Genomic DNA, 27902 nt, shown 5'->3' with positions numbered 1-27902 from the left:
CCTTTACACAGCTAAGTGTAACTCACCAGCTCAGGTTTCTGATGGCAGGGTGCTGCAGGCATTTCTGACTCTCAAACCAGCCTGACTTTGCAGTGGTGGCAGCTTGCGTCCAGGAGGCATCCTGCGCAAGGCGGAATTTCAGAAGGCAGCCGGTCACTCCACGCCACAGGCCCCTTAAAATTAGTGCTACCCTTTTCCCAGGTAAGCAAACCTCAGCAGCCCAGGTTCGTGTGGCAGATTGCTGCAGGCGTTTGGGACTCTGAAGCCAGCCTCATTTTGTGGTCGTAGCAACTTTGGTCTGGGAGGCATCCTGCACAACGCAGAACATCAGGCGGCAGACGGCCAGTCACTCCTGGCCACAGGCCCCTGAACACTAGTGCTGACCCTTTTCCCAGGTAAGCAAAACTCAGCAGCCCAGGTTCATGTGGCACATGGCAGGAGACACGTGCCGAGGCCAAAGGGCTGGAGTTGGAACTGGTGCCAGCTTGGGTCTGCACGGCGTATTTGGCAATGCAGCATTTCAGCAGGCAGCCGGCCACTAACGGCCCCTGGGCCTCCTGAACACCAATGCCGCCCTTTACACAGCTAAGTGTAACTCACCAGCTCAGGTTTCTGATGGCAGGGTGCTGCAGGCATTTCTGACTCTCAAACCAGCCTGACTTTGCAGTGGTGGCAGCTTGGATCCACGAGGCATCCTGCGCAATGCGGAATTTCAGCAGGCAGCCGGTCACTCCACGCCACAGGCCCCTGAACACTAGTGCTGACCCTTTTCCCAGGTAAGCAAACCTCAGCAGCCCAGGTTCGTGTGCCAGATTGATGGAGGCGCTTGGGACTCTCAAAAGAGCTGGACTCGGCACAGATTGCAGCGTAGGTCCAGGAGGCATCCTGCGCAATGCGGACATTCAGCAGACAGCCGGTCACTCCGGGCCACAGGCCCCTGAACACTAGTGCTGACCCTTTTCCCAGGTAAGCAAACCTCAGCAGCCCAGGTTGGTGTGGCAGATTGCTGCAGGCGCTTGGGACTCTGAAACCAGCCTGATTTTGTGGTGGTAGCAACTTTGGTCCAGGAGGCATCCTGCACAACGCAGAACATCAGGTCACAGACAGCCGGTCACTCAGGGCCACAGGGCCCCTAAAAAAAGTGCTGACCCTTTGCCCAGGTAAGCAAACCTCAGCAGCCCAGGTTCGTGTGCCAGATTGATGGAGGCGCTTGGGAATCTCAAACGAGCTGGACTCGGCACAGATTGCAGCGTAGGTCCAGGAGGCATCCTGCGCAATGCGGACATTCAGCAGACAGCCGGTCGCTCCGGGCCACAGGCCCCTGAACACTAGTGCTGACCCTTTTCCCAGGTAAGCAAACCTCATCAGCCCAGGTTAGTGTGGCAGATTGCTGCAGGCGCTTCGGACTCTGAAACCAGCCTGATTTTTTGGTGATAGGAACTTTGGTCCAGGAGGCATCCTGCACAACGCAGAACATCAGGTTGCAGACGGCCGGTCACTCAGGGCCACAGGCCCCTGAACACTAGTGCTGACCCTTTTCCCAGGTAAGCAAACCTCAGCACACCAGGTTCATGTGGCAGATGGCAGGAGACACGTGCCGAGGCCAAAGGGTTGGAGTTGGAACTGGTGCCAGCTTGGGTCTGCACGGCGTATTTGTCAATGCAGAAATTGCAGCAGGCAGCCGGCCACTAAGGGCCCCTGGGCACAGGAGAGAAATGCCACCCTCTACACAAGGAAGTGTAACTCACCAGCTCAGTTTCCTGATGGCAGGTTGCTGCAGGCATTTGTGACTCTTAAACCTGCCGGACCTTGCGGTGGTGGCCTCTTGGATCCACGAGGCATCCTGCGCAATGCGGAATTTCAGCAGGCAGCCGGTCACTCCAGGCCACAGGCCCCTGAACACTAATGCTGACCCTTTTCCCAGGTAAGCAAACCTCAGCACACCAGGTTCATGTGGCAGATGGCAGGAGACACGTGCCGAGGCCAAAGGGCTGGAGTTGGAACTGGTGCCAGCTTGGGTCTGCACGGCGTATTTGGCAATGCAGCATTTCAGCAGGCAGCCGGCCACTAACGGCCCCTGGGCACAGGAGAGAAATGCCACCCTCTACACAAGGAAGTGTAACTCACCAGCTCAGTTTCCTGATGGCAGGGTGCTGTAGGCATTTCTGACTCTCAAACCAGCCTGACTTTGCAGTGGTGGCAGCTTGCGTCCAGGCGGCATCCTGCGCAATGCGGACATTCAGCAGACAGCCGGTCGCTCCGGGCCACAGGCCCCTGAACACTAGTGCTGACCCTTTTCCCAGGTAAGCAAACCTCAGCAGCCCAGGTGGGTGTGGCAGATTGCTGCAGGCGCTTGGGACTCTGAAACCAGCCTGATTTTTTGGTCGTAGCAACTTTGGTCCGGGAGGCATCCTGCACAACGCAGAACATCAGGTGGCAGACGGCCGGTCACTCCAGGCCACAGGCCCCTGAACACTAATGCTGACCCTTTTCCCAGGTAAGCAAAACTCAGCAGTCCAGGTTCATGTGGCAGATGGCAGGAGACACGTGCCGAGGCCAAAGGGCTGGAGTTGGAACTGGTGCCAGCTTGGGTCTGCACGGCGTATTTGGCAATGCAGCATTTCAGCAGGCAGCCGGCCACTAACAGCCCCTGGGCCTCCTGAACACCAATGCCGCCCTTTACACAGCTAAGTGTAACTCACCAGCTCAGGTTTCTGATCGCAGGGTGCTGCTGGCATTTCTGACTCTGAAACCAGCCTGACTTTGCAGTGGTGGCAGCTTGGATCCACGAGGCATCCTGCACAATGCGGACATTCAGCAGACAGCCGGTCACTCCGGGCCACAGGCCCCTGAACACTAGTGCTGACCCTTTTCCCAGGTAAGCAAACCTCAGCAGCCCAGGTTGGTGTGGCAGATTGCTGCAGGCGCTTGGGACTCTGAAACCAGCCTGATTTTATGGTGGTAGGAACTTTGGTCCGGGAGGCATCCTGCACAACGCAGAACATCAGGTGGCAGACGGCCGGTCACTCAGGGCCACAGGCCCCTGAACACTAATGCTGACCCTTTTCCCAGGTAAGCAAAACTCAGCAGTCCAGGTTCATGTGGCACATGGCAGGAGACACGTGCCAAGGCCAAAGGGCTGGAGTTGGAACTGGTGCCAGCTTGGGTCTGCACGGCGTATTTGGCAATGCAGCATTTCAGCAGGCAGCCGGCCAATAAGGGCCCCTGGGCACAGGAGAGAAATGCCACCCTCTACACAAGGAAGTGTAACTCACCAGCTCAGGTTTCTGTTCGCAGGGTGCTGCAGCCATGTGTGACTCTCAAGCCTGCCTGACTAAAAGGTGGTGGCAGCTTGCATGCCGGAGGCATCCTGCGCAAGGCCGAATTTCAGCAGGCAGACGGCCACTAAGGGCCCCTGGGCACAGAATACCAATGCCAAATCTACACAAGGAAGTGTAACTCACCAGCTCAGGTTTCTGATGGCAGGGTGCTGCAGGCATTTCTGACTCTCAAACCAGCCTGACTTTGCAGTGGTGGCAGCTTGCGTCCAGGAGGCATCCTGCGCAAGACGGAATTTCAGAAGGCAGCCGGTCACTCCACGCCACAGGCCCCTTAAAATTAGTGCTACCCTTTTCCCAAGTAAGCAAACCTCAGCAGCCCAGGTTGGTGTGGCAGATTGCTGCAGGCGCTTGGGACTCTGAAACCAGCCTGATTTTTTGGTCGTAGCAACTTTGGTCCGGGAGGCATCCTGCACAACGCAGAACATCAGGTGGCAGACGGCCGGTCACTCCCGGCAACAGGCCCCTGAACACTAGTGCTGACCCTTTTCCCAGGTAAGCACAACTCAGCAGTCCAGGTTCATGTGGCAGATGGCAGGAGACACGTGCCGAGGCCAAAGGGCTGGAGTTGGAACTGGTGCCAGCTTGGGTCTGCACGGCGTATTTGGCAATGCAGAAATTGCAGCAGGCAGCCGGCCACTAAGGGCCCCTGGGCACAGGAGAGAAATGCCACCCTCTACACAAGGAAGTGTAACTCACCAGCTCAGTTTCCTGATGGCAGGTTGCTGCAGGCATTTGTGACTCTTAAACCTGCCGGACCTTGCGGTGGTGGCAGCTTGGATCCACGAGGCATCCTGCGCAATGCGGAATTTCAGCAGGCAGCCGGTCACTCCAGGCCACAGGCCCCTGAACACTAATGCTGACCCTTTTCCCAGGTAAGCAAACCTCAGCACACCAGGTTCATGTGGCAGATGGCAGGAGACACGTGCCGAGGTCAAATGGCTGGAGTTGGAACTGGTGCCAGCTTGGGTCTGCACGGCGTATTTGGCAATGCAGCATTTCAGCAGGCATCCGGCCACTAACAGCTCCTGGGCCTCCTGAACACCAATGCCGCCCTTTACACAGGGAAGTGTTACTCACCAGCTCAGGTTTCTGATGGCAGGGTGCTGCAGGCATTTCTGACTCTCAAACCAGCCTGACTTTGCAGTGGCGGCAGCTTGCGTCCAGGCGGCATCCTGCGCAATGCGGAATTTCAGCAGGCAGCCGGTCACTCCACGCCACAGGCCCCTTAAAATTAGTGCTACCCTTTTCCCAGGTAAGCAAACCTCAGCAGCCCAGGTTGGTGTGGCAGATTGCTGCAGGCGCTTGGGACTCTGAAACCAGCCTGATTTTGTGGTCGTAGCAACTTTGGTCCGGGAGGCATCCTGCACAACGCAGAACATCAGGTGGCAGACGGCCAGTCACTCCGGGCCACAGGCCCCTGAACACTAATGCTGACCCTTTTCCCAGGTAAGCAAAACTCAGCAGCCCAGGTTCATGTGGCACATGGCAGGAGACACGTGCCGAGGCCAAAGGGCTGGAGTTGGAACTGGTGCCAGCTTGGGTCTGCTAGGCGTATTTGGCAATGCAGCATTTCAGCAGGCAGCCGGCCACTAACGGCCCCTGGGCCTCCTGAACACCAATGCCGCCCTTTACACAGCTAAGTGTAACTCACCAGCTCAGGTTTCTGATCGCAGGGTGCTGCAGGCATTTCTGACTCTCAAACCAGCCTGACTTTGCAGTGGTAGCAGCTTGGATCCACGAGGCATCCTGCGCAAGGCGGACATTCAGCAGACAGCCGGTCGCTCCGGGCCACAGGCCCCTGAACACTAGTGCTGACCCTTTTCCCAGGTAAGCAAACCTCAGCAGCCCAGGTTGGTGTGGCAGATTGCTGCAGGCGCTTCGGACTCTGAAACCAGCCTGATTTTGTGGTGATAGCAACTTTGGTCCAGGAGGCATCCTGCACAACGCAGAACATCAGGTGGCAGACGGCCGGTCACTCCGGGCCACAGGCCCCTGAACACTAATGCTGACCCTTTTCCCAGGTAAGCAAAACTCAGCAGCCCAGGTTCATGTGGCAGATGGCAGGAGACACGTGCCGAGGCCAAAGGGCTGGAGTTGGAACTGGTGCCAGCTTGGGTCTGCACGGCGCATTTGGCAATGCAGAAATTTCAGCAGGCAGCCGGCCACTAAGGGCCCCTGGGCACAGGAGAGAAATGCCACCCTCTACACAAGGAAGTGTAACTCACCAGCTCAGTTTCCTGATGGCAGGTTGCTGCAGGCATTTGTGACTCTTAAACCTGCCGGACCTTGCGGTGGTGGCAGCTTGGATCCACGAGGCATCCTGCGCAATGCGGAATTTCAGCAGGCAGCCGGTCACTCCAGGCCACAGGCCCCTGAACACTAATGCTGACCCTTTTCCCAGGTAAGCAAACCTCAGCACACCAGGTTCATGTGGCAGATGGCAGGAAACACGTGCCGAGGCCAAAGGGCTGGAGTTGGAACTGGTGCCAGCTTGGGTCTGCTAGGCGTATTTGGCAATGCAGCATTTCAGCAGGCAGCCGGCCACTAACAGCCCCTGGGCCTCCTGAACACCAATGCCGCCCTTTACACAGCTAAGTGTAACTCACCAGCTCAGGTTTCTGATGGCAGACTGCTGAGACCACTTGGGACCCTCAAACCTATCTGACTTAAACGTTGTGGCAGCGTGGGTCCACGACACAACCTTGAATACAGAATTTCAGCAGGCAGCCGGCCACTAAGGGCCCCTTGGCCTCCTGAACGTGAACGCCTGCCCATTCCTCAGCTAAGCGTCACTCAGCCACCCAGGTTCCTGATGGGAGATAGCATGAGGCACGTGCCATGGCCACCGCAGCTGGAGTTACCACTGGTGCAGGCTTGGGTCTGGTAGGCATATTTGGCAAAGCAGTAATTTCAGCAGGCAGCCAGCCACTCCAGGGAAGGCCAATGCCAGCCCTTTCCTAGAAGAAGAAACCTCAGCAGCCCAGGTTCCTTGCTAAAGAATGCTGGAGCCATTTGGGACCCTCAAACCTGCCTGACTTAAAGGTGGTGGCAGCTTGGGTCTGGGAGGCATCCTGCACAATGCAGAGTGGAGGAAAGGGAGCGAGACAAGGCGAATACGGGGAAAAGGAAAGAGGGCTAGGGAGAGGGGCAGGCGCGGAAGCCTCACTGAGCCCCTCCCAAGGTGGCGGCCTCTCTATGCAGAACTGCTCTGCCCACAAGGCAGCAGCACTGCCGCCCGCCCCAGCCGGGGGCGCCGCGCGCCTCGGGGCTGCGGGCAGGGAAGGCGGCAAAAAAGAACAGGCGCGACCCCCACCAAAAACTGCTCTGAAATAAATGCCCCAAATAAACCAGTAAGAAGAAAAAAAACCCTCCTGCCTCTAACCTAATAGGATAAAAAAGGAAAACAGCAAACAAAACCGAGTAATTTCTTTTAAGAAATATTTAAATATTTTTTTAAATATTTTTTCATAATAATACTCACCTTTATAATGTATATTGATGTATACTGTCTATTTATACATTTTATTTATAAATAAATTTATAGTCTATATTACATCTATTCCTAATACTTAAATTTATTTATATATTTTTATACATATTTTTACATAGTCTGTATATATTTGTTTTAGGATTTTTGCTTCTGTAAAATTTACATTATTTAAAATAATTCCTCTCTTTCTACCTGTATAAAAGCCAAAAAGAACCCCTTTAATTTACATGTAGTTAATTTTTTTTAAATTATATTTTTCATATTTATATCCACATTTATACACAAATATACATTTTGAATATAATGTTTAATTTTTCATTTTTAATGTTCGATTAATTTATAAATTTTTATAAATTAACCTAACCCTATTTATATACTTTTATATGTATCTTCATATAGTTTTTATTTATTTCTGTGTTAGGATTTTTACTTCTGTAACATTTATATTATTTTTTATAAATCCTGCCTCCGCCCAAATTATAGCCAAAAAGAACCCCTTTTTTTTCAACTGTATTTAAATTTTTTTAAATTGATTTTTTCAAGTTTATATTCACATTGACATTTAAAATGTATACTAATGCATACTGTTATTTGTATTCTATATTACATTTCTTCCTGCTATTTATATTTACTTATCTATTTCTAAATATTGAGATATATTTTATATTTATGTATATATTTATATCTTGATAGTAGAACAGTAATATCCATATTCATATTATTTAAAATAAAAGCCCTGCCTCTAACCCAATAAGAACCAAAAAAACCCCAACCCTTTCTTTTAAACAACATTTAAATATATATATCCTTATGTTTTCATATTTAATAGACATTATAAATATAAATGTGAACATAATGTATATTGCTTACTTATACATTTATCTTTATCAATGTCAATTTATAAATAAATTTATATTCTAAATTACATCTACTCCAAGCACTTATATAATCAATATATAAAAATATATGTATAAAAATATATAAATTTCTGTGTTAAGATTTTTACTTCTGTAACAGTTATATTGTTTAAAATAAAACCCCTGCCTCTACTTAAATAAAAGCCAAAAATTCCCTTTCCTTTAAAATATATTTACATATGTTTATATTTATATTCCCACTTATAGAATATAAATAACCTTATATGGCAATATAAATTATATTACAAATCTGCATTTTACTTACATAAATTTATATTTAAATTTATATTCATAGCTTAATAATTTCTCTTTATATATTTATTATATAGTTCTATCTTAATATTCACATTTTTATAATAATTATATTATTTAAAATAAAACCTCTGTCTCTAACCAAATAAAAACCAAAGACACCCCTTCATTTAATTAAATATTTAAAATTCTATTCACATCTACATTTATAATTTTCTTTATAGATATTACATATTAGAGATAATACCTTATATTGATTCATATTTATTATATTAATAAAGAAAATATATAAATATTTAAAGTTAGATATATAAAATAAAAATAATACATTTTATTTATTATATGTACCGATATCTGTATATCAGGATTTCTATTTTTGTATTATTTCTATTTATAGTATTTATAAAAAAACCCCAGCCTATAACCTAAAACAACCCCAAAAAATCTCCAATTTATTTTAACATTTTTATATTTACATTCTATATTTTTATATCTTTGTAACATAATAATATATAAATTATAGTCTGTTATATATATATGTTACAATTATATACCATAATTAATATTAACAATTATATACCATAGTTTTATATATGTTTACATATGTTTAATAGTTTTATATATGTATCTGTTCTCTATATTTATATTTACCACTCAAATTTTATATATATTTTTAAATTTATATTTATTTCTATTTTAAATGATATATTAAACCATATAAATTCATTAACCCGACACATCAGAGCCACAACAATACCGTACCTTTGTCAGCACCGGCACGCAGCACACGCTCATCCCATCGCAGCACATCAAAACAAAACCTATTTTTATTACTAACGGAACAAACATCCCACAACATTGAACCCTCATAAAACCTCACATAAACCTAACTGTAAAGAAATTTTAAATCCCACTATAACTAGCCCAAAACCTCCGCACATTCTCATCATAAACTTCCTCCTAAACCAATATCTCAAAAACCCCATAAAACTCAAATACACCTTGAAAATGACACAACTGCTAAGAAAAACCAACACCCACTAAAAATTAAATCAAACCAACTCACTAGACTCAAAACTAAACAGTACTAAAAGAAGCCCCCAAAGCTCTACCTTTATGCTAATGCACAAATAAAAACCAATAATCTATAAAACTTAATTTAAAATTAAAAGAAAACTAACTTATATTTTTTAGTATTTTAACAGTTTAGATTTTTTATTTTTATGCTTTCACTGCCCAAATTAAAAAACATATTGCCTATAAAAACCCACCACGTGAATACCCCTGGCACCAAAAATAAAACTAAAAAAACCTATCGAACCAGAAAGAAAATGGAACTTAGGAAAACCAAAACCATAACGTTCAAGTACTCACACCACATCCCTTACCGGACAGCAACTATAAACAACATCAAACCATACAATCAATTCTAAAAACCACCTTAAAACCACTACATTGAAAAACCTTTCAAAAATTAAACACTGCATTTAACAAAAGCCATCGAATAAATTCACACCCACAAACTCCGCCAGCCCAGCTGGCCCAACCAAAGCTGTATGTTTATGCATACAGTAAACAAAGCCAAAACCCCAGTAATAACTATCACAAGTCTATGAAAGAAACCTATTGAAGTCAATCCTGTCTCAAATTCAAACCAACCCATCCAGAAAGTTAGTTCACTCAAAAAACAACTTACACTGAGTTAATCATACCAAGAAATTAAACAACACACCATATACCACCAATGAATATAATAGTCAGGTAAAGAAAAACTACTTTTTTTTTTCTTTTTTTTATTTAAACTAACTTCTTTTATTAGCTAGAACAAAAGATTTTGCCAGGCCTGTAACAACAACAACAACTTCTTTTTCTTCTTCACCTTCTGAAATGTCCCTTCTCACTCCCAAATTCCTTTCAACTCCTGAGTTTACATCCAAGCAAAAAGCAAAATTCATGCGCTCGCGCGTTCGGTGCTCCTGTCAGATTCTCTCTTTCCCTCCACATCTTCTTACACTTTCAGTCTTCATGCTGTCCTGCTGTGATGAGTCTGACAGAAGAACAGGCACATGTTAACAGAGCATTTCCCTCCCCAGAGCTGGTTTCCTCAGCGCATTTCACTCAATCCCAAGCCTGCAATGATGCACGCTCACCTGAAGCAGGGGGAGAAATCTGTAAAGGTCACTAAATACATAAAAGCGCATCCCCATTGTTCCATTACTCAGCAGCCCATCCGGCCAAGGTCAGAGCTCGCTGCCCACCGAGGACACGGCAACCAGCAGGGCCCTTTCTCCCCCTCTCCAGCACGGACCTGCGAAGCCAGAGAGGAGTTTACAGAGACCGGGAGCCGGCGGGACGGGACGGGCGCCCGGCCCGACCTTCCAAAGCTGGCGGCAGCGACGGCGGCGAGAGCCACGGCCCCGCTCCGCCTCCTGCACCGCCTGCCCGGGGCCGCCCCGCCGGGATTGTCCGGCCCGCGGTCGCTCCCAGCGACTGGAGCGGGGCGGGCGCGGGCCCGGGGGCTGCAGCCTTGTTCCGACGCCGCTCGCCCGCCCCCGCCCGCTGCCCCCGACCCGTGGAGCGCTGCGACCGCGCCTCCGCTGCCCACCGAAACTGGCCCCGCCGGGCCGCCCCCGCCGTTTCTCTCGGTCATTGTGTCCCTTTGCACTCCTGAAATGTCCTTCCCCCGTCCCCGGCATTTACAGACCCTGGCCCGCCCCTCACCCTTCCCTCCCTCGGCAGCGGCGTCCTTGCCCCGCCCCGGGCACCCAGCTGGCTCGGGGGGGTGCAGTACCGCTCTGTAGCCACAGGGCGGCAGATTTACCGGGGTGTGCAATGTTCCCACCCATTTCGCCGCCAACTTGAGAAGGTCAAAGAAAGTCCGCGACATTCGTGACACGCCCTTCCCAAGAAGCCGGCCGAAAGAGGCCCTAGGGAGAGAGAGGGGATAACCCAGATGCCTTTCAGAAACACGCCAAAATGCACCCGCTAGCGCCATCACTGACCCCACAGACTGCATCGGGTACACTTGAAAGGCCACAGAAAATCCCATCGGAGCCGCGCCGGGGCCGGTATTTCATGAAGGCAGCAGATTAGACCGAGCCGGGTCCTCCACTTCCCCGCCCTTTTCGCCGCCATCTGGAGAAGGTCAAGGAACAGTCCGAGACACCCGCGACACGCCACTCCCAACACGGCGGCCTCTCGGCTGCCTGCCGGCGCACGCCTGCAGTACCGCGCTCTGCCCACAAGGCGGCAGCACTGCCGCCCGCCCCAGCCGGGGGCGCAGCGCGCCTCGGGGCTGCGGGCAGCGAAGGCGGCAAAAAACAGGGCGACCCCACGCTGAAATAAAACTCCTCTGAAATAAATGCCAAAAATCTTACCCGATCAGAAGCAAACAAGCCCCCTTGCTTTAAAACCATAAATTTGGTATTTCTATTTCCCGTATTTATACTCACATGCATATTTATAGTGGACATTGATGTAGCATGTAATTTATATAATATAAGTAAATATAAATAATAGGAATAGACAGAATATATTTTGTGGTTTTATAAATATCTTTCTATATTGATTGGATATCTCTATGTTTAAAATTAAAAGCATGATAGAAATGTATTATTTAAAATAAAAATCCCATCCTAATAAATACAAAAAAGCTCTATTCTTTTAAACTGTATTGAAATATTTTTATATATATAACTTGCATGACTATATTCACATTTATATTTATAGTTTATATTTAAGCATTATATTAATCATTCTATATAATATGTATCCTATTCAAATAATAGAGATGAATTATTTTTAAAATTATGAACCATATCTACTGCTACAACTTATTTTTTCTTATATTTTTAATTTTTATACTAATCTTTAGCTATTTCTGATCTATTTCTATACTTCGAATTCTACCTTTATATTATCTGTACTTATAATTTTCATACTAAAACCCCTGCTTTTACCAAAAAAAACTAATATTTTAAACTACTTATAAAAAATTAATAAAAAACAACAGCCCACTTACTTTATTTATATCTATGGATATGGTGTAATATATAACAAATGATAGATATGATAAATCTATATTTATATCTTTTTCTAGTGTATTTTAGGAAATATAAACTTGTTTCAAATATATGCAGATATTTTATATTTAAAATAATTTAACAATTCTTTATATAACATAAATCAATACCATCCATAATGCATGTAATACTATATATAATTTCTTTCCAATTTTTTCTGGGTGTTTCCTGGGTCTTTTCTTGCCCTTCTTGGAATTTTTTTCTGGGTTTTCTTTGGGTTTTTTCTTGCCCATCTTGGGGGTTTTTCCTGGGTTTTTCTTGCCCATCTTGGGGGGTATTTTCTCATTTTCTTCTGTTTTTTTTCTTGCCCGTCTTCGGGGTTTTTTCAGGGTTTTTTCTTGCCCATCTTGGGGTTTTTTTCTGGGTTTTTTCTTGCCCATCTTCGTCTGTTTTTCTGGGTTTTAAGCCAACATGGGTACATTCCATGTCAGTACATACAATATAACCTGGCTGGAGATTTGCTGTCAGGTTTTGCAACTCATTGTTAAATTTAGAATAAAAAAAGTCACACACAAGGTTAACTCCAGTCAGCATGTGCCCACCCATGCAGAGACGAGCAGACACAGACACAGCCACGTGCTCTCACACACTCTTTCCGCTTAGACGCTCGCTGCGGCCCTGACTCCAGACACTGAGGAACGTGCTGTGACACATCTTCTATCACATCTTCTGGCTGCCGCTCCTTGATGTTAAATGGTAGATTCGGGGGAAGTTGGCAGCTTCAGGGACCTGCGAGACGACAGGAAGTGGCTAAAGAGTGGTTATCTGACAGCTAGGACTTCTCCCCACTCTGGACCAATAAATTATCTACCCAAAATCCCACAAAAGACAGATCAACAGTAAAGTTTTTATAACTGTGCTACCTAACTGTGACTACGTGCCAGGTCAGGGCAGCTGCGTTCGTAAGTGGCACAATGTAAGTACAGACAATATCAGCTGAGGCAAACAGTGCAAGTGTACACAGGGTGTAAGTATACACAATATAGGGTAACGCACTTACATGCTGTGTAAGTACACACAGTACAAGCCAACATAGGTACACAGAATGTGAGTACACAGAGTATAATCCAACAGAGATACACATGGTATAGGTACATACAAACATAAACCAACACAGGTACATAAAATACAAGCCAGGACTGGAGATAACTTCTGGAAGATGAATTATTGACCTTCACACGCTTTGAGAAGGGTTGGGGTTAGATAGAACCACTGCAGTCACCTAGGGAGGTGAATCTGAAACAAAGTCAGGACAAAAGTCACAGGGCGGCAGGACAGCTAAAGAGCTCCAGATGTCCTGTGTCCATCTACAAATCCCATCTAGAGTCCAACTACACCCCACATTACACATTCCAAGTCCCCGGGCCCTCTCCTATCGCACCAGGCTATGCGGCAGGGCAGAGCAGCCCCGGCACAAATGTGTGCTGACACCCGTGACACAGGACAGACAGGACAGGACACACAACGGGGACACAACAGGAACAGAAATCTCTTGGCAAGGAAAATGGCTGCAAGGACTGAGAGCATGCAAAAGGAGATGACTGAGTTCAAACTGACGGTGAGCTGATGAGGCTCAGAGAACACTGCAGGAAGAAGATGCTAACTGAATGATTGATTCCAAGAACAGTAAAGATGGATGCCTAGGAATCCTATGGTCAGAATCCTCTGCCTGCCCTCACATTCTTTCAAGCCCTAATCCACCATAATGGATCCAGGTGGGGCACAGCTGTCCGTACAGCTCAGAACAAGACCTGACAAGACATCTGATTGGATGCTTCCAAAGACAGAAGAGAGTCTGATGCCTGTCTGAGCTCCCGAGTCAAAAGTTCTATGGCCTGGGTGCCAGGCCAAGGAATGCAGAGATCACAGATGCTAACAATGATGCCAAGGTTTCTGACAGGCCCCTCAAAGTGCTAAGGTAAAAGACAGGAGATACACAAACAACACATAATGCACAGCAGACAAGTGACACCAGACACACCGGGACTGCTCTGCCCTGAACACCTCAGCACTGTGATCAAAGGTGAGACTTGGCTTTCATGGGGCCTAAGGGGCCACTTCATGGACACCCCCCCACCGCCAAATTGGACTCAAAAACCCTTCCCAGTAATTCCCAAACCAGCACCCTGCCTTCATCCCCTCTGTGGGTCATAGCCCTCTACTTATCTCTCAGACATCTGGTGATGCCGGTCCGTGCCAGGTGCAAAGAAAGGCCACCTCGTCAGCTGGGAAGGTCCTGCTGTCACCGGGCTGGTGTCTCTCAGACAGCTAGAGTAAAGAGAACCAAACATCAGTGCCTGATCTTGGCACCCCATCGGCCAAAACCCCACAAGTCTGCTACTCACCCTGCTCCTAGGAAGGCCCGGCACCTGCTAACTCTGACCCTCTGCCATGGATGCAATGCATCTGCACCTGAAAGAAAGTCAGAACATGTGTCAAACACCACCAGGATAACTCACAAGCTGCAAACACCTTAGGTCCATCTAGGAATAGCATCTAGAGCCCAAGTACAGCCCCCATTACAAATTTACACTCCCCAGGGCTTGTCCCATTGCAGCTGGCCATGCGGCAGGGCAGAACAGCTCCGGCACCCATATGTGTGCAGACACCCGTGACACAGAACGTGACAAACAGGGGGACATCAAACACCACACATCATGCTTGTGGTGAGGGCCTCGAGGGAAGAAGGCAAAAGGGACCCCAAAGACACACTAGGGAACACAGCACACCGGAAACCACGACACAAACCAGAGCTGTTCTGCACTGCCCGCCTGAAAGCTGCCATCAAAAGTAGAGCCTCTCCCTTTAGCTGTCCTAAGAGGCCCTTGGAGAAGTTTGCTTTTCCTTCCGCTAATTTTTAAATCTGTCCCAAGAACTCCCAACCTGCTACGCCCCCATCTCCAGGCCGTGGCTCCCAACTTATCTTTGGGATGATCGGTGATGGGAATCCACGTTGCACCTGAAATGAGTCTGCTTCAGAGAGCCTCGTGATGGCCTGTGAGCCTCTCGGTCAGCTACAATAAAGAAAACCAAAACCAAAGAATGAGTCCAGAGTTATGCGGGCCAAATCCCAGCCAGTCAGCTACTTGCCCTCTCCTGAGTGTGCCTGGCTCCCTCAGGCTCCAGCTTCATCCTGATTCCAAGGCTGTGGCCTTTATTAGGGCTGGCACCTGGGTTAGAGAAAGGCAAAGTTAAATGGCATTCCTGTGAGTGCACTGGATGACTCTGTGTGCTCTAAGACATGGGAATGCCTCTGCTAGAAGCCTTGTGGGGGGGGCCCTCAAATAAACAAATAAACACCCTTTCTCACCCTGCTGCCTGCAAACCCCCTCCCAAGAACTCCTAACTGGATACCTGCTCACCCTCCCTCTCCCACTCACAATCCTCAACTCACCTGAAGCCTCAATCTCAAACATCATCCTTGACACTGGGCAGATCCCTCTTGTGACATGATCAAGCTGCTGAAAAAATTCTTCTCCTTGAGAGCTGAGCAATAACAACCACTTCTCTCCACGGCTCACCTTGACTGCTGCTATCCAGATTCACTTCCTAAAAAGAAAGACAAAGAAGTGAGCTCTAACAGAGTCACCATGTACACTTCTGCTCCACAGACAAATGGGGCCTCACCTGCCAGGGGGAATCCCCTCACCCGGGATGGGGCCCTCTGGCTCAGACTTAATTCATCTGAATCTGAAAAAAACGTTAGGACAAGAGTCACACTGTTGCAGGACAACTTAAGAGCTCCAGATGTCCTGTGTCCATCTACAAATCCCATCTGGAGTCCAACTACACCCCACATTACACATTCCAAGTCCCCGGGCCCTCTCCTATCGCACCAGGCTATGCGGCAGGGCAGAGCAGCCCCGGCACAAATGTGTGCTGACACCCGTGACACAGGACAGACAGGACAGGACACGCAACGGGGACACAACAGGAACAGAAATCTCTTGGCAAGGAAAATGGCTGCAAGGACTGAGAGCATGCAAAAGGAGATGACTGAGTTCAAACTGACGGTGAGCTGATGAGGCTCAGAGAACACTGCAGGAAGAAGATGCTAACTGAATGATTGATTCCAAGAACAGTAAAGATGGATGCCTAGGAATCCTATGGTCAGAATCCTCTGCCTGCCCTCACATTCTTTCAAGCCCTAATCCACCATAATGGATCCAGGTGGGGCACAGCTGTCCGTACAGCTCAGAACAAGACCTGACAAGACATCTGATTGGATGCTTCCAAAGACAGAAGAGAGTCTGATGCCTGTCTGAGCTCCCGAGTCAAAAGTTCTATGGCCTGGGTGCCAGGCCAAGGAATGCAGAGATCACAGATGCTAACAATGATGCCAAGGTTTCTGACAGGCCCCTCAAAGTGCTAAGGTAAAAGACAGGAGATACACAAACAACACATAATGCACAGCAGACAAGTGACACCAGACACACCGGGACTGCTCTGCCCTGAACACCTCAGCACTGTGATCAAAGGTGAGACTTGGCTTTCATGGGGCCTAAGGGGCCACTTCATGGACACCCCCCCACCGCCAAATTGGACTCAAAAACCCTTCCCAGTAATTCCCAAACCAGCACCCTGCCTTCATCCCCTCTGTGGGTCATAGCCCTCTACTTATCTCTCAGACATCTGGCGATGCCGGTCCGTGCCACGTGCAAAGAAAGGCCACCTCGTCAGCTGGGAAGGTCCTGCTGTCACCGGGCTGGTGTCTCTCAGACAGCTAGAGTAAAGAGAACCAAACATCAGTGCCTGATCTTGGCACCCCATCGGCCAAAACCCCACAAGTCTGCTACTCACCCTGCTCCTAGGAAGGCCCGGCACCTGCTAACTCTGACCCTCTGCCATGGATGCAATGCATCTGCACCTGAAAGAAAGTCAGAACATGTGTCAAACACCACCAGGATAACTCACAAGCTGCAAACACCTTAGGTCCATCTAGGAATAGCATCTAGAGCCCAAGTACAGCCCCCATTACAAATTTACACTCCCCAGGGCTTGTCCCATTGCAGCTGGCCATGCGGCAGGGCAGAACAGCTCCGGCACCCATATGTGTGCAGACACCCGTGACACAGAACGTGACAAACAGGGGGACATCAAACACCACACATCATGCTTGTGGTGAGGGCCTCGAGGGAAGAAGGCAAAAGGGACCCCAAAGACACACTAGGGAACACAGCACACCGGAAACCACGACACAAACCAGAGCTGTTCTGCACTGCCCGCCTGAAAGCTGCCATCAAAAGTAGAGCCTCTCCCTTTAGCTGTCCTAAGAGGCCCTTGGAGAAGTTTGCTTTTCCTTCCGCTAATTTTTAAATCTGTCCCAAGAACTCCCAACCTGCTACGCCCCCATCTCCAGGCCGTGGCTCCCAACTTATCTTTGGGATGATCGGTGATGGGAATCCACGTTGCACCTGAAATGAGTCTGCTTCAGAGAGCCTCGTGATGGCCTGTGAGCCTCTCGGTCAGCTACAATAAAGAAAACCAAAACCAAAGAATGAGTCCAGAGTTATGCGGGCCAAATCCCAGCCAGTCAGCTACTTGCCCTCTCCTGAGTGTGCCTGGCTCCCTCAGGCTCCAGCTTCATCCTGATTCCAAGGCTGTGGCCTTTATTAGGGCTGGCACCTGGGTTAGAGAAAGGCAAAGTTAAATGGCATTCCTGTGAGTGCACTGGATGACTCTGTGTGCTCTAAGACATGGGAATGCCTCTGCTAGAAGCCTTGTGGGGGGGGCCCTCAAATAAACAAATAAACACCCTTTCTCACCCTGCTGCCTGCAAACCCCCTCCCAAGAACTCCTAACTGGATACCTGCTCACCCTCCCTCTCCCACTCACAATCCTCAACTCACCTGAAGCCTCAATCTCAAACATCATCCTTGACACTGGGCAGATCCCTCTTGTGACATGATCAAGCTGCTGAAAAAATTCTTCTCCTTGAGAGCTGAGCAATAACAACCACTTCTCTCCACGGCTCACCTTGACTGCTGCTATCCAGATTCACTTCCTAAAAAGAAAGACAAAGAAGTGAGCTCTAACAGAGTCACCATGTACACTTCTGCTCCACAGACAAATGGGGCCTCACCTGCCAGGGGGAATCCCCTCACCCGGGATGGGGCCCTCTGGCTCAGACTTAATTCATCTGAATCTGAAAAAAACGTTAGGACAAGAGTCACACTGTTGCAGGACAACTTAAGAGCTCCAGATGTCCTGTGTCCATCTACAAATCCCATCTGGAGTCCAACTACACCCCACATTACACATTCCAAGTCCCCGGGCCCTCTCCTATCGCACCAGGCTATGCGGCAGGGCAGAGCAGCCCCGGCACAAATGTGTGCTGACACCCGTGACACAGGACAGACAGGACAGGACACGCAACGGGGACACAACAGGAACAGAAATCTCTTGGCAAGGAAAATGGCTGCAAGGACTGAGAGCATGCAAAAGGAGATGACTGAGTTCAAACTGACGGTGAGCTGATGAGGCTCAGAGAACACTGCAGGAAGAAGATGCTAACTGAATGATTGATTCCAAGAACAGTAAAGATGGATGCCTAGGAATCCTATGGTCAGAATCCTCTGCCTGCCCTCACATTCTTTCAAGCCCTAATCCACCATAATGGATCCAGGTGGGGCACAGCTGTCCGTACAGCTCAGAACAAGACCTGACAAGACATCTGATTGGATGCTTCCAAAGACAGAAGAGAGTCTGATGCCTGTCTGAGCTCCCGAGTCAAAAGTTCTATGGCCTGGGTGCCAGGCCAAGGAATGCAGAGATCACAGATGCTAACAATGATGCCAAGGTTTCTGACAGGCCCCTCAAAGTGCTAAGGTAAAAGACAGGAGATACACAAACAACACATAATGCACAGCAGACAAGTGACACCAGACACACCGGGACTGCTCTGCCCTGAACACCTCAGCACTGTGATCAAAGGTGAGACTTGGCTTTCATGGGGCCTAAGGGGCCACTTCATGGACACCCCCCCCACCGCCAAATTGGACTCAAAAACCCTTCCCAGTAATTCCCAAACCAGCACCCTGCCTTCATCCCCTCTGTGGGTCATAGCCCTCTACTTATCTCTCAGACATCTGGCAATGCCGGTCCGTGCCAGGTGCAAAGAAAGGCCACCTCGTCAGCTGGGAAGGTCCTGCTGTCACCGGGCTGGTGTCTCTCAGACAGCTAGAGTAAAGAGAACCAAACATCAGTGCCTGATCTTGGCACCCCATCGGCCAAAACCCCACAAGTCTGCTACTCACCGTGCTCCTAGGAAGGCCCGGCACCTGCTAACTCTGACCCTCTGCCATGGATGCAATGCATCTGCACCTGAAAGAAAGTCAGAACATGTGTCAAACACCACCAGGATAACTCACAAGCTGCAAACACCTTAGGTCCATCTAGGAATAGCATCTAGAGCCCAAGTACAGCCCCCATTACAAATTTACACTCCCCAGGGCTTGTCCCATTGCAGCTGGCCATGCGGCAGGGCAGAACAGCTCCGGCACCCATATGTGTGCAGACACCCGTGACACAGAACGTGACAAACAGGGGGACATCAAACACCACACATCATGCTTGTGGTGAGGGCCTCGAGGGAAGAAGGCAAAAGGGACCCCAAAGACACACTAGGGAACACGGCACACCGGAAACCACGACACAAACCAGAGCTGTTCTGCACTGCCCGCCTGAAAGCTGCCATCAAAAGTAGAGCCTCTCCCTTTAGCTGTCCTAAGAGGCCCTTGGACAAGTTTGCTTTTCCCTCCGCTAATTTTTAAATCTGTCCCAAGAACTCCCAACCTGCTACGCCCCCATCTCCAGGCCGTGGCTCCCAACTTATCTTTTGGATGATCGGTGATGGGAATCCACGTTGCACCTGAAATGAGTCTGCTTCAGAGAGCCTCGTGATGGCCTGTGAGCCTCTCGGTCAGCTACAATAAAGAAAACCAAAACCAAAGAATGAGTCCAGAGTTATGTGGGCCAAATCCCAGCCAGTCAGCTACTTGCCCTCTCCTGAGTGTGCCTGGCTCCCTCAGGCTCCAGCTTCATCCTGATTCCAAGGCTGTGGCCTTTATTAGGGCTGGCACCTGGGTTAGAGAAAGGCAAAGTTAAATGGCATTCCTGTGAGTGCACTGGATGACTCTGTGTGCTCTAAGACATGGGAATGCCTCTGCTAGAAGCCTTGTGGGGGGGGCCCTCAAATAAACAAATAAACACCCTTTCTCACCCTGCTGCCTGCAAACTCCCTCCCAAGAACTCCTAACTGGATACCTGCTCACCCTCCCTCTCCCACTCACAATCCTCAACTCACCTGAAGCCTCAATCTCAAACATCATCCTTGACACTGGGCAGATCCCTCTTGTGACATGATCAAGCTGCTGAAAAAATTCTTCTCCTTGAGAGCTGAGCAATAACAACCACTTCTCTCCACGGCTCACCTTGACTGCTGCTATCCAGATTCACTTCCTAAAAAGAAAGACAAAGAAGTGAGCTCTAACAGAGTCACCATGTACACTTCTGCTCCACAGACAAATGGGGCCTCACCTGCTCGGGGGAATCCCCTCACCCAGGATGGGGCCCTCTGGCCCAGATTTAATTCATCTGAATCTGAAAAAAACGTTAGGACAAGAGTCACACTGTTGCAGGACAACTTAAGAGCTCCAGATGTCCTGTGTCCATCTACAAATCCCATCTGGAGTCCAACTACACCCCACATTACACATTCCAAGTCCCCGGGCCCTCTCCTATCGCACCAGGCTATGCGGCAGGGCAGAGCAGCCCCGGCACAAATGTGTGCTGACACCCGTGACACAGGACAGACAGGACAGGACACACAACGGGGACACAACAGGAACAGAAATCTCTTGGCAAGGAAAATGGCTGCAAGGACTGAGAGCATGCAAAAGGAGATGACTGAGTTCAAACTGACGGTGAGCTGATAAGGCTCAGAGAACACTGCAGGAAGAAGATGCTAACTACTGTTCTTGGAATCAATCATTCAAAGATGGATGCCTAGGAATCCTATGGTCAGAATCCTCTGCCTGCCCTCACATTCTTTCAAGCCCTAATCCACCATAATGGATCCAGGTGGGGCACAGCTGTCCGTACAGCTCAGAACAAGACCTGACAAGACATCTGACTGGATGCTTCCAAAGAGAGAACTTTTGACTGGGGAGCTCAGACAGGTATCAGAATTGCATCTCTGGCCTGGGTGCCAGGCCAAGGAATGCAGAGATCACAGATGCTAACAATGATGCCAAGGTTTCTGACAGGCCCCTCAAAGTGCTAAGGTAAAAGACAGGAGATACACAAACAACACATAATGCACAGCAGACAAGTGACACCAGACACACCGGGACTGCTCTGCCCTGAACACCTCAGCACTGTGATCAAAGGTGAGACTTGGCTTTCATGGGGCCTAAGGGGCCACTTCATGGACACCCCCCCACCGCCAAATTGGACTCAAAAACCCTTCCCAGTAATTCCCAAACCAGCACCCTGCCTTCATCCCCTCTGTGGGTCATAGCCCTCTACTTATCTCTCAGACATCTGGCAATGCCGGTCCGTGCCACGTGCAAAGAAAGGCCACCTCGTCAGCTGGGAAGGTCCTGCTGTCACCGGGCTGGTGTCTCTCAGACAGCTAGAGTAAAGAGAACCAAACATCAGTGCCTGATCTTGGCACCCCATCGGCCAAAACCCCACAAGTCTGCTACTCACCGTGCTCCTAGGAAGGCCCGGCACCTGCTAACTCTGACCCTCTGCCATGGATGCAATGCATCTGCACCTGAAAGAAAGTCAGAACATGTGTCAAACACCACCAGGATAACTCACAAGCTGCAAACACCTTAGGTCCATCTAGGAATAGCATCTAGAGCCCAAGTACAGCCCCCATTACAAATTTACACTCCCCAGGGCTTGTCCCATTGCAGCTGGCCATGCGGCAGGGCAGAACAGCTCCGGCACCCATATGTGTGCAGACACCCGTGACACAGAACGTGACAAACAGGGGGACATCAAACACCACACATCATGCTTGTGGTGAGGGCCTCGAGGGAAGAAGGCAAAAGGGACCCCAAAGACACACTAGGGAACACGGCACACCGGAAACCACGACACAAACCAGAGCTGTTCTGCACTGCCCGCCTGAAAGCTGCCATCAAAAGTAGAGCCTCTCCCTTTAGCTGTCCTAAGAGGCCCTTGGACAAGTTTGCTTTTCCTTCCGCTAATTTTTAAATCTGTCCCAAGAACTCCCAACCTGCTACGCCCCCATCTCCAGGCCGTGGCTCCCAACTTATCTTTGGGATGATCGGTGATGGGAATCCACGTTGCACCTGAAATGAGTCTGCTTCAGAGAGCCTCGTGATCGCCTGTGAGCCTCTCGGTCAGCTACAATAAAGAAAACCAAAACCAAAGAATGAGTCCAGAGTTATGCGGGCCAAATCCCAGCCAGTCAGCTACTTGCCCTCTCCTGAGTGTGCCTGGCTCCCTCAGGCTCCAGCTTCATCCTGATTCCAAGGCTGTGGCCTTTATTAGGGCTGGCACCTGGGTTAGAGAAAGGCAAAGTTAAATGGCATTCCTGTGAGTGCACTGGATGACTCTGTGTGCTCTAAGACATGGGAATGCCTCTGCTAGAAGCCTTGTGGGGGGGGCCCTCAAATAAACAAATAAACACCCTTTCTCACCCTGCTGCCTGCAAACCCCCTCCCAAGAACTCCTAACTGGATACCTGCTCACCCTCCCTCTCCCACTCACAATCCTCAACTCACCTGAAGCCTCAATCTCAAACATCATCCTTGACACTGGGCAGATCCCTCTTGTGACATGATCAAGCTGCTGAAAAAATTCTTCTCCTTGAGAGCTGAGCAATAACAACCACTTCTCTCCACGGCCCACCTTGACTGCTGCTATCCAGATTCACTTCCTAAAAAGAAAGACAAAGAAGTGAGCTCTAACAGAGTCACCATGTACACTTCTGCTCCACAGACAAATGGGGCCTCACCTGCCAGGGGGAATCCCCTCACCCGGGATGGGGCCCTCTGGCTCAGACTTAATTCATCTGAATCTGAAAAAAACGTTAGGACAAGAGTCACACTGTTGCAGGACAACTTAAGAGCTCCAGATGTCCTGTGTCCATCTACAAATCCCATCTGGAGTCCAACTACACCCCACATTACACATTCCAAGTCCCCGGGCCCTCTCCTATCGCACCAGGCTATGCGGCAGGGCAGAGCAGCCCCGGCACAAATGTGTGCTGACACCCGTGACACAGGACAGACAGGACAGGACACACAACGGGGACACAACAGGAACAGAAATCTCTTGGCAAGGAAAATGGCTGCAAGGACTGAGAGCATGCAAAAGGAGATGACTGAGTTCAAACTGACGGTGAGCTGATGAGGCTCAGAGAACACTGCAGGAAGAAGATGCTAACTGAATGATTGATTCCAAGAACAGTAAAGATGGATGCCTAGGAATCCTATGGTCAGAATCCTCTGCCTGCCCTCACATTCTTTCAAGCCCTAATCCACCATAATGGATCCAGGTGGGGCACAGCTGTCCGTACAGCTCAGAACAAGACCTGACAAGACATCTGATTGGATGCTTCCAAAGACAGAAGAGAGTCTGATGCCTGTCTGAGCTCCCGAGTCAAAAGTTCTATGGCCTGGGTGCCAGGCCAAGGAATGCAGAGATCACAGATGCTAACAATGATGCCAAGGTTTCTGACAGGCCCCTCAAAGTGCTAAGGTAAAAGACAGGAGATACACAAACAACACATAATGCACAGCAGACAAGTGACACCAGACACACCGGGACTGCTCTGCCCTGAACACCTCAGCACTGTGATCAAAGGTGAGACTTGGCTTTCATGGGGCCTAAGGGGCCACTTCATGGACACCCCCCCACCGCCAAATTGGACTCAAAAACCCTTCCCAGTAATTCCCAAACCAGCACCCTGCCTTCATCCCCTCTGTGGGTCATAGCCCTCTACTTATCTCTCAGACATCTGGCGATGCCGGTCCGTGCCACGTGCAAAGAAAGGCCACCTCGTCAGCTGGGAAGGTCCTGCTGTCACCGGGCTGGTGTCTCTCAGACAGCTAGAGTAAAGAGAACCAAACGTCAGTGCCTGATCTTGGCACCCCATCGGCCAAAACCCCACAAGTCTGCTACTCACCGTGCTCCTAGGAAGGCCCGGCACCTGCTAACTCTGACCCTCTGCCATGGATGCAATGCATCTGCACCTGAAAGAAAGTCAGAACATGTGTCAAACACCACCAGGATAACTCACAAGCTGCAAACACCTTAGGTCCATCTAGGAATAGCATCTAGAGCCCAAGTACAGCCCCCATTACAAATTTACACTCCCCAGGGCTTGTCCCATTGCAGCTGGCCATGCGGCAGGGCAGAACAGCTCCGGCACCCATATGTGTGCAGACACCCGTGACACAGAACGTGACAAACAGGGGGACATCAAACACCACACATCATGCTTGTGGTGAGGGCCTCGAGGGAAGAAGGCAAAAGGGACCCCAAAGACACACTAGGGAACACGGCACACCGGAAACCACGACACAAACCAGAGCTGTTCTGCACTGCCCGCCTGAAAGCTGCCATCAAAAGTAGAGCCTCTCCCTTTAGCTGTCCTAAGAGGCCCTTGGACAAGTTTGCTTTTCCCTCCGCTAATTTTTAAATCTGTCCCAAGAACTCCCAACCTGCTACGCCCCCATCTCCAGGCCGTGGCTCCCAACTTATCTTTTGGATGATCGGTGATGGGAATCCACGTTGCACCTGAAATGAGTCTGCTTCAGAGAGCCTCGTGATGGCCTGTGAGCCTCTCGGTCAGCTACAATAAAGAAAACCAAAACCAAAGAATGAGTCCAGAGTTATGCGGGCCAAATCCCAGCCAGTCAGCTACTTGCCCTCTCCTGAGTGTGCCTGGCTCCCTCAGGCTCCAGCTTCATCCTGATTCCAAGGCTGTGGCCTTTATTAGGGCTGGCACCTGGGTTAGAGAAAGGCAAAGTTAAATGGCATTCCTGTGAGTGCACTGGATGACTCTGTGTGCTCTAAGACATGGGAATGCCTCTGCTAGAAGCCTTGTGGGGGGGGCCCTCAAATAAACAAATAAACACCCTTTCTCACCCTGCTGCCTGCAAACTCCCTCCCAAGAACTCCTAACTGGATACCTGCTCACCCTCCCTCTCCCACTCACAATCCTCAACTCACCTGAAGCCTCAATCTCAAACATCATCCTTGACACTGGGCAGATCCCTCTTGTGACATGATCAAGCTGCTGAAAAAATTCTTCTCCTTGAGAGCTGAGCAATAACAACCACTTCTCTCCACGGCTCACCTTGACTGCTGCTATCCAGATTCACTTCCTAAAAAGAAAGACAAAGAAGTGAGCTCTAACAGAGTCACCATGTACACTTCTGCTCCACAGACAAATGGGGCCTCACCTGCTCGGGGGAATCCCCTCACCCAGGATGGGGCCCTCTGGCCCAGATTTAATTCATCTGAATCTGAAAAAAACGTTAGGACAAGAGTCACACTGTTGCAGGACAACTTAAGAGCTCCAGATGTCCTGTGTCCATCTACAAATCCCATCTGGAGTCCAACTACACCCCACATTACACATTCCAAGTCCCCGGGCCCTCTCCTATCGCACCAGGCTATGCGGCAGGGCAGAGCAGCCCCGGCACAAATGTGTGCTGACACCCGTGACACAGGACAGACAGGACAGGACACACAACGGGGACACAACAGGAACAGAAATCTCTTGGCAAGGAAAATGGCTGCAAGGACTGAGAGCATGCAAAAGGAGATGACTGAGTTCAAACTGACGGTGAGCTGATAAGGCTCAGAGAACACTGCAGGAAGAAGATGCTAACTACTGTTCTTGGAATCAATCATTCAAAGATGGATGCCTAGGAATCCTATGGTCAGAATCCTCTGCCTGCCCTCACATTCTTTCAAGCCCTAATCCACCATAATGGATCCAGGTGGGGCACAGCTGTCCGTACAGCTCAGAACAAGACCTGACAAGACATCTGACTGGATGCTTCCAAAGAGAGAACTTTTGACTGGGGAGCTCAGACAGGTATCAGAATTGCATCTCTGGCCTGGGTGCCAGGCCAAGGAATGCAGAGATCACAGATGCTAACAATGATGCCAAGGTTTCTGACAGGCCCCTCAAAGTGCTAAGGTAAAAGACAGGAGATACACAAACAACACATAATGCACAGCAGACAAGTGACACCAGACACACCGGGACTGCTCTGCCCTGAACACCTCAGCACTGTGATCAAAGGTGAGACTTGGCTTTCATGGGGCCTAAGGGGCCACTTCATGGACACCCCCCCACCGCCAAATTGGACTCAAAAACCCTTCCCAGTAATTCCCAAACCAGCACCCTGCCTTCATCCCCTCTGTGGGTCATAGCCCTCTACTTATCTCTCAGACATCTGGCGATGCCGGTCCGTGCCACGTGCAAAGAAAGGCCACCTCGTCAGCTGGGAAGGTCCTGCTGTCACCGGGCTGGTGTCTCTCGGACAGCTAGAGTAAAGAGAACCAAACATCAGTGCCTGATCTTGGCACCCCATCGGCCAAAACCCCACAAGTCTGCTACTCACCCTGCTCCTAGGAAGGCCCGGCACCTGCTAACTCTGACCCTCTGCCATGGATGCAATGCATCTGCACCTGAAAGAAAGTTAGAACATGTGTCAAACACCACCAGGATAACTCACAAGCTGCAAACACCTTAGGTCCATCTAGGAATAGCATCTAGAGCCCAAGTACAGCCCCCATTACAAATTTACACTCCCCAGGGCTTGTCCCATTGCAGCTGGCCATGCGGCAGGGCAGAACAGCTCCGGCACCCATATGTGTGCAGACACCCGTGACACAGAACGTGACAAACAGGGGGACATCAAACACCACACATCATGCTTGTGGTGAGGGCCTCGAGGGAAGAAGGCAAAAGGGACCCCAAAGACACACTAGGGAACACGGCACACCGGAAACCACGACACAAACCAGAGCTGTTCTGCACTGCCCGCCTGAAAGCTGCCATCAAAAGTAGAGCCTCTCCCTTTAGCTGTCCTAAGAGGCCCTTGGAGAAGTTTGCTTTTCCTTCCGCTAATTTTTAAATCTGTCCCAAGAACTCCCAACCTGCTACGCCCCCATCTCCAGGCCGTGGCTCCCAACTTATCTTTGGGATGATCGGTGATGGGAATCCACGTTGCACCTGAAATGAGTCTGCTTCAGAGAGCCTCGTGATGGCCTGTGAGCCTCTCGGTCAGCTACAATAAAGAAAACCAAAACCAAAGAATGAGTCCAGAGTTATGCGGGCCAAATCCCAGCCAGTCAGCTACTTGCCCTCTCCTGAGTGTGCCTGGCTCCCTCAGGCTCCAGCTTCATCCTGATTCCAAGGCTGTGGCCTTTATTAGGGCTGGCACCTGGGTTAGAGAAAGGCAAAGTTAAATGGCATTCCTGTGAGTGCACTGGATGACTCTGTGTGCTCTAAGACATGGGAATGCCTCTGCTAGAAGCCTTGTGGGGGGGGCCCTCAAATAAACAAATAAACACCCTTTCTCACCCTGCTGCCTGCAAACCCCCTCCCAAGAACTCCTAACTGGATACCTGCTCACCCTCCCTCTCCCACTCACAATCCTCAACTCACCTGAAGCCTCAATCTCAAACATCATCCTTGACACTGGGCAGATCCCTCTTGTGACATGATCAAGCTGCTGAAAAAATTCTTCTCCTTGAGAGCTGAGCAATAACAACCACTTGTCTCCATGGCTCACCTTGACTGCTGCTATCCAGATTC

At 49.4% G+C, this 27902-nt stretch overlaps 2 long non-coding RNA genes across 2 annotated transcripts; both read right to left on the bottom strand.

Moving 5' to 3' along the window:
- Window positions 1-9773: 9773 nt before the first annotated feature.
- On the bottom strand, window positions 9774-10706 carry LOC141729742 (uncharacterized). Its single transcript, XR_012581192.1, has 3 exons — window positions 10606-10706; window positions 10151-10308; window positions 9774-10047 (listed from the first exon to the last, which is right to left on the bottom strand). It is a non-coding gene; the product is annotated as an uncharacterized LOC141729742 (long non-coding RNA).
- A 1569-nt stretch (window positions 10707-12275) lies between these two features.
- LOC141729741 (uncharacterized) lies at window positions 12276-14986 on the bottom strand. Its single transcript, XR_012581191.1, has 3 exons — window positions 14428-14986; window positions 13255-14350; window positions 12276-12811 (listed from the first exon to the last, which is right to left on the bottom strand). It is a non-coding gene; the product is annotated as an uncharacterized LOC141729741 (long non-coding RNA).
- Window positions 14987-27902: the final 12916 nt, after the last annotated feature.

This window comes from Zonotrichia albicollis, chromosome 7 (assembly GCF_047830755.1).
Source record: "Zonotrichia albicollis isolate bZonAlb1 chromosome 7, bZonAlb1.hap1, whole genome shotgun sequence".
In the NCBI taxonomy this organism is placed as follows: domain Eukaryota; kingdom Metazoa; phylum Chordata; class Aves; order Passeriformes; family Passerellidae; genus Zonotrichia; species Zonotrichia albicollis.
This window is presented reverse-complemented; position numbering and strand designations above follow the sequence as displayed.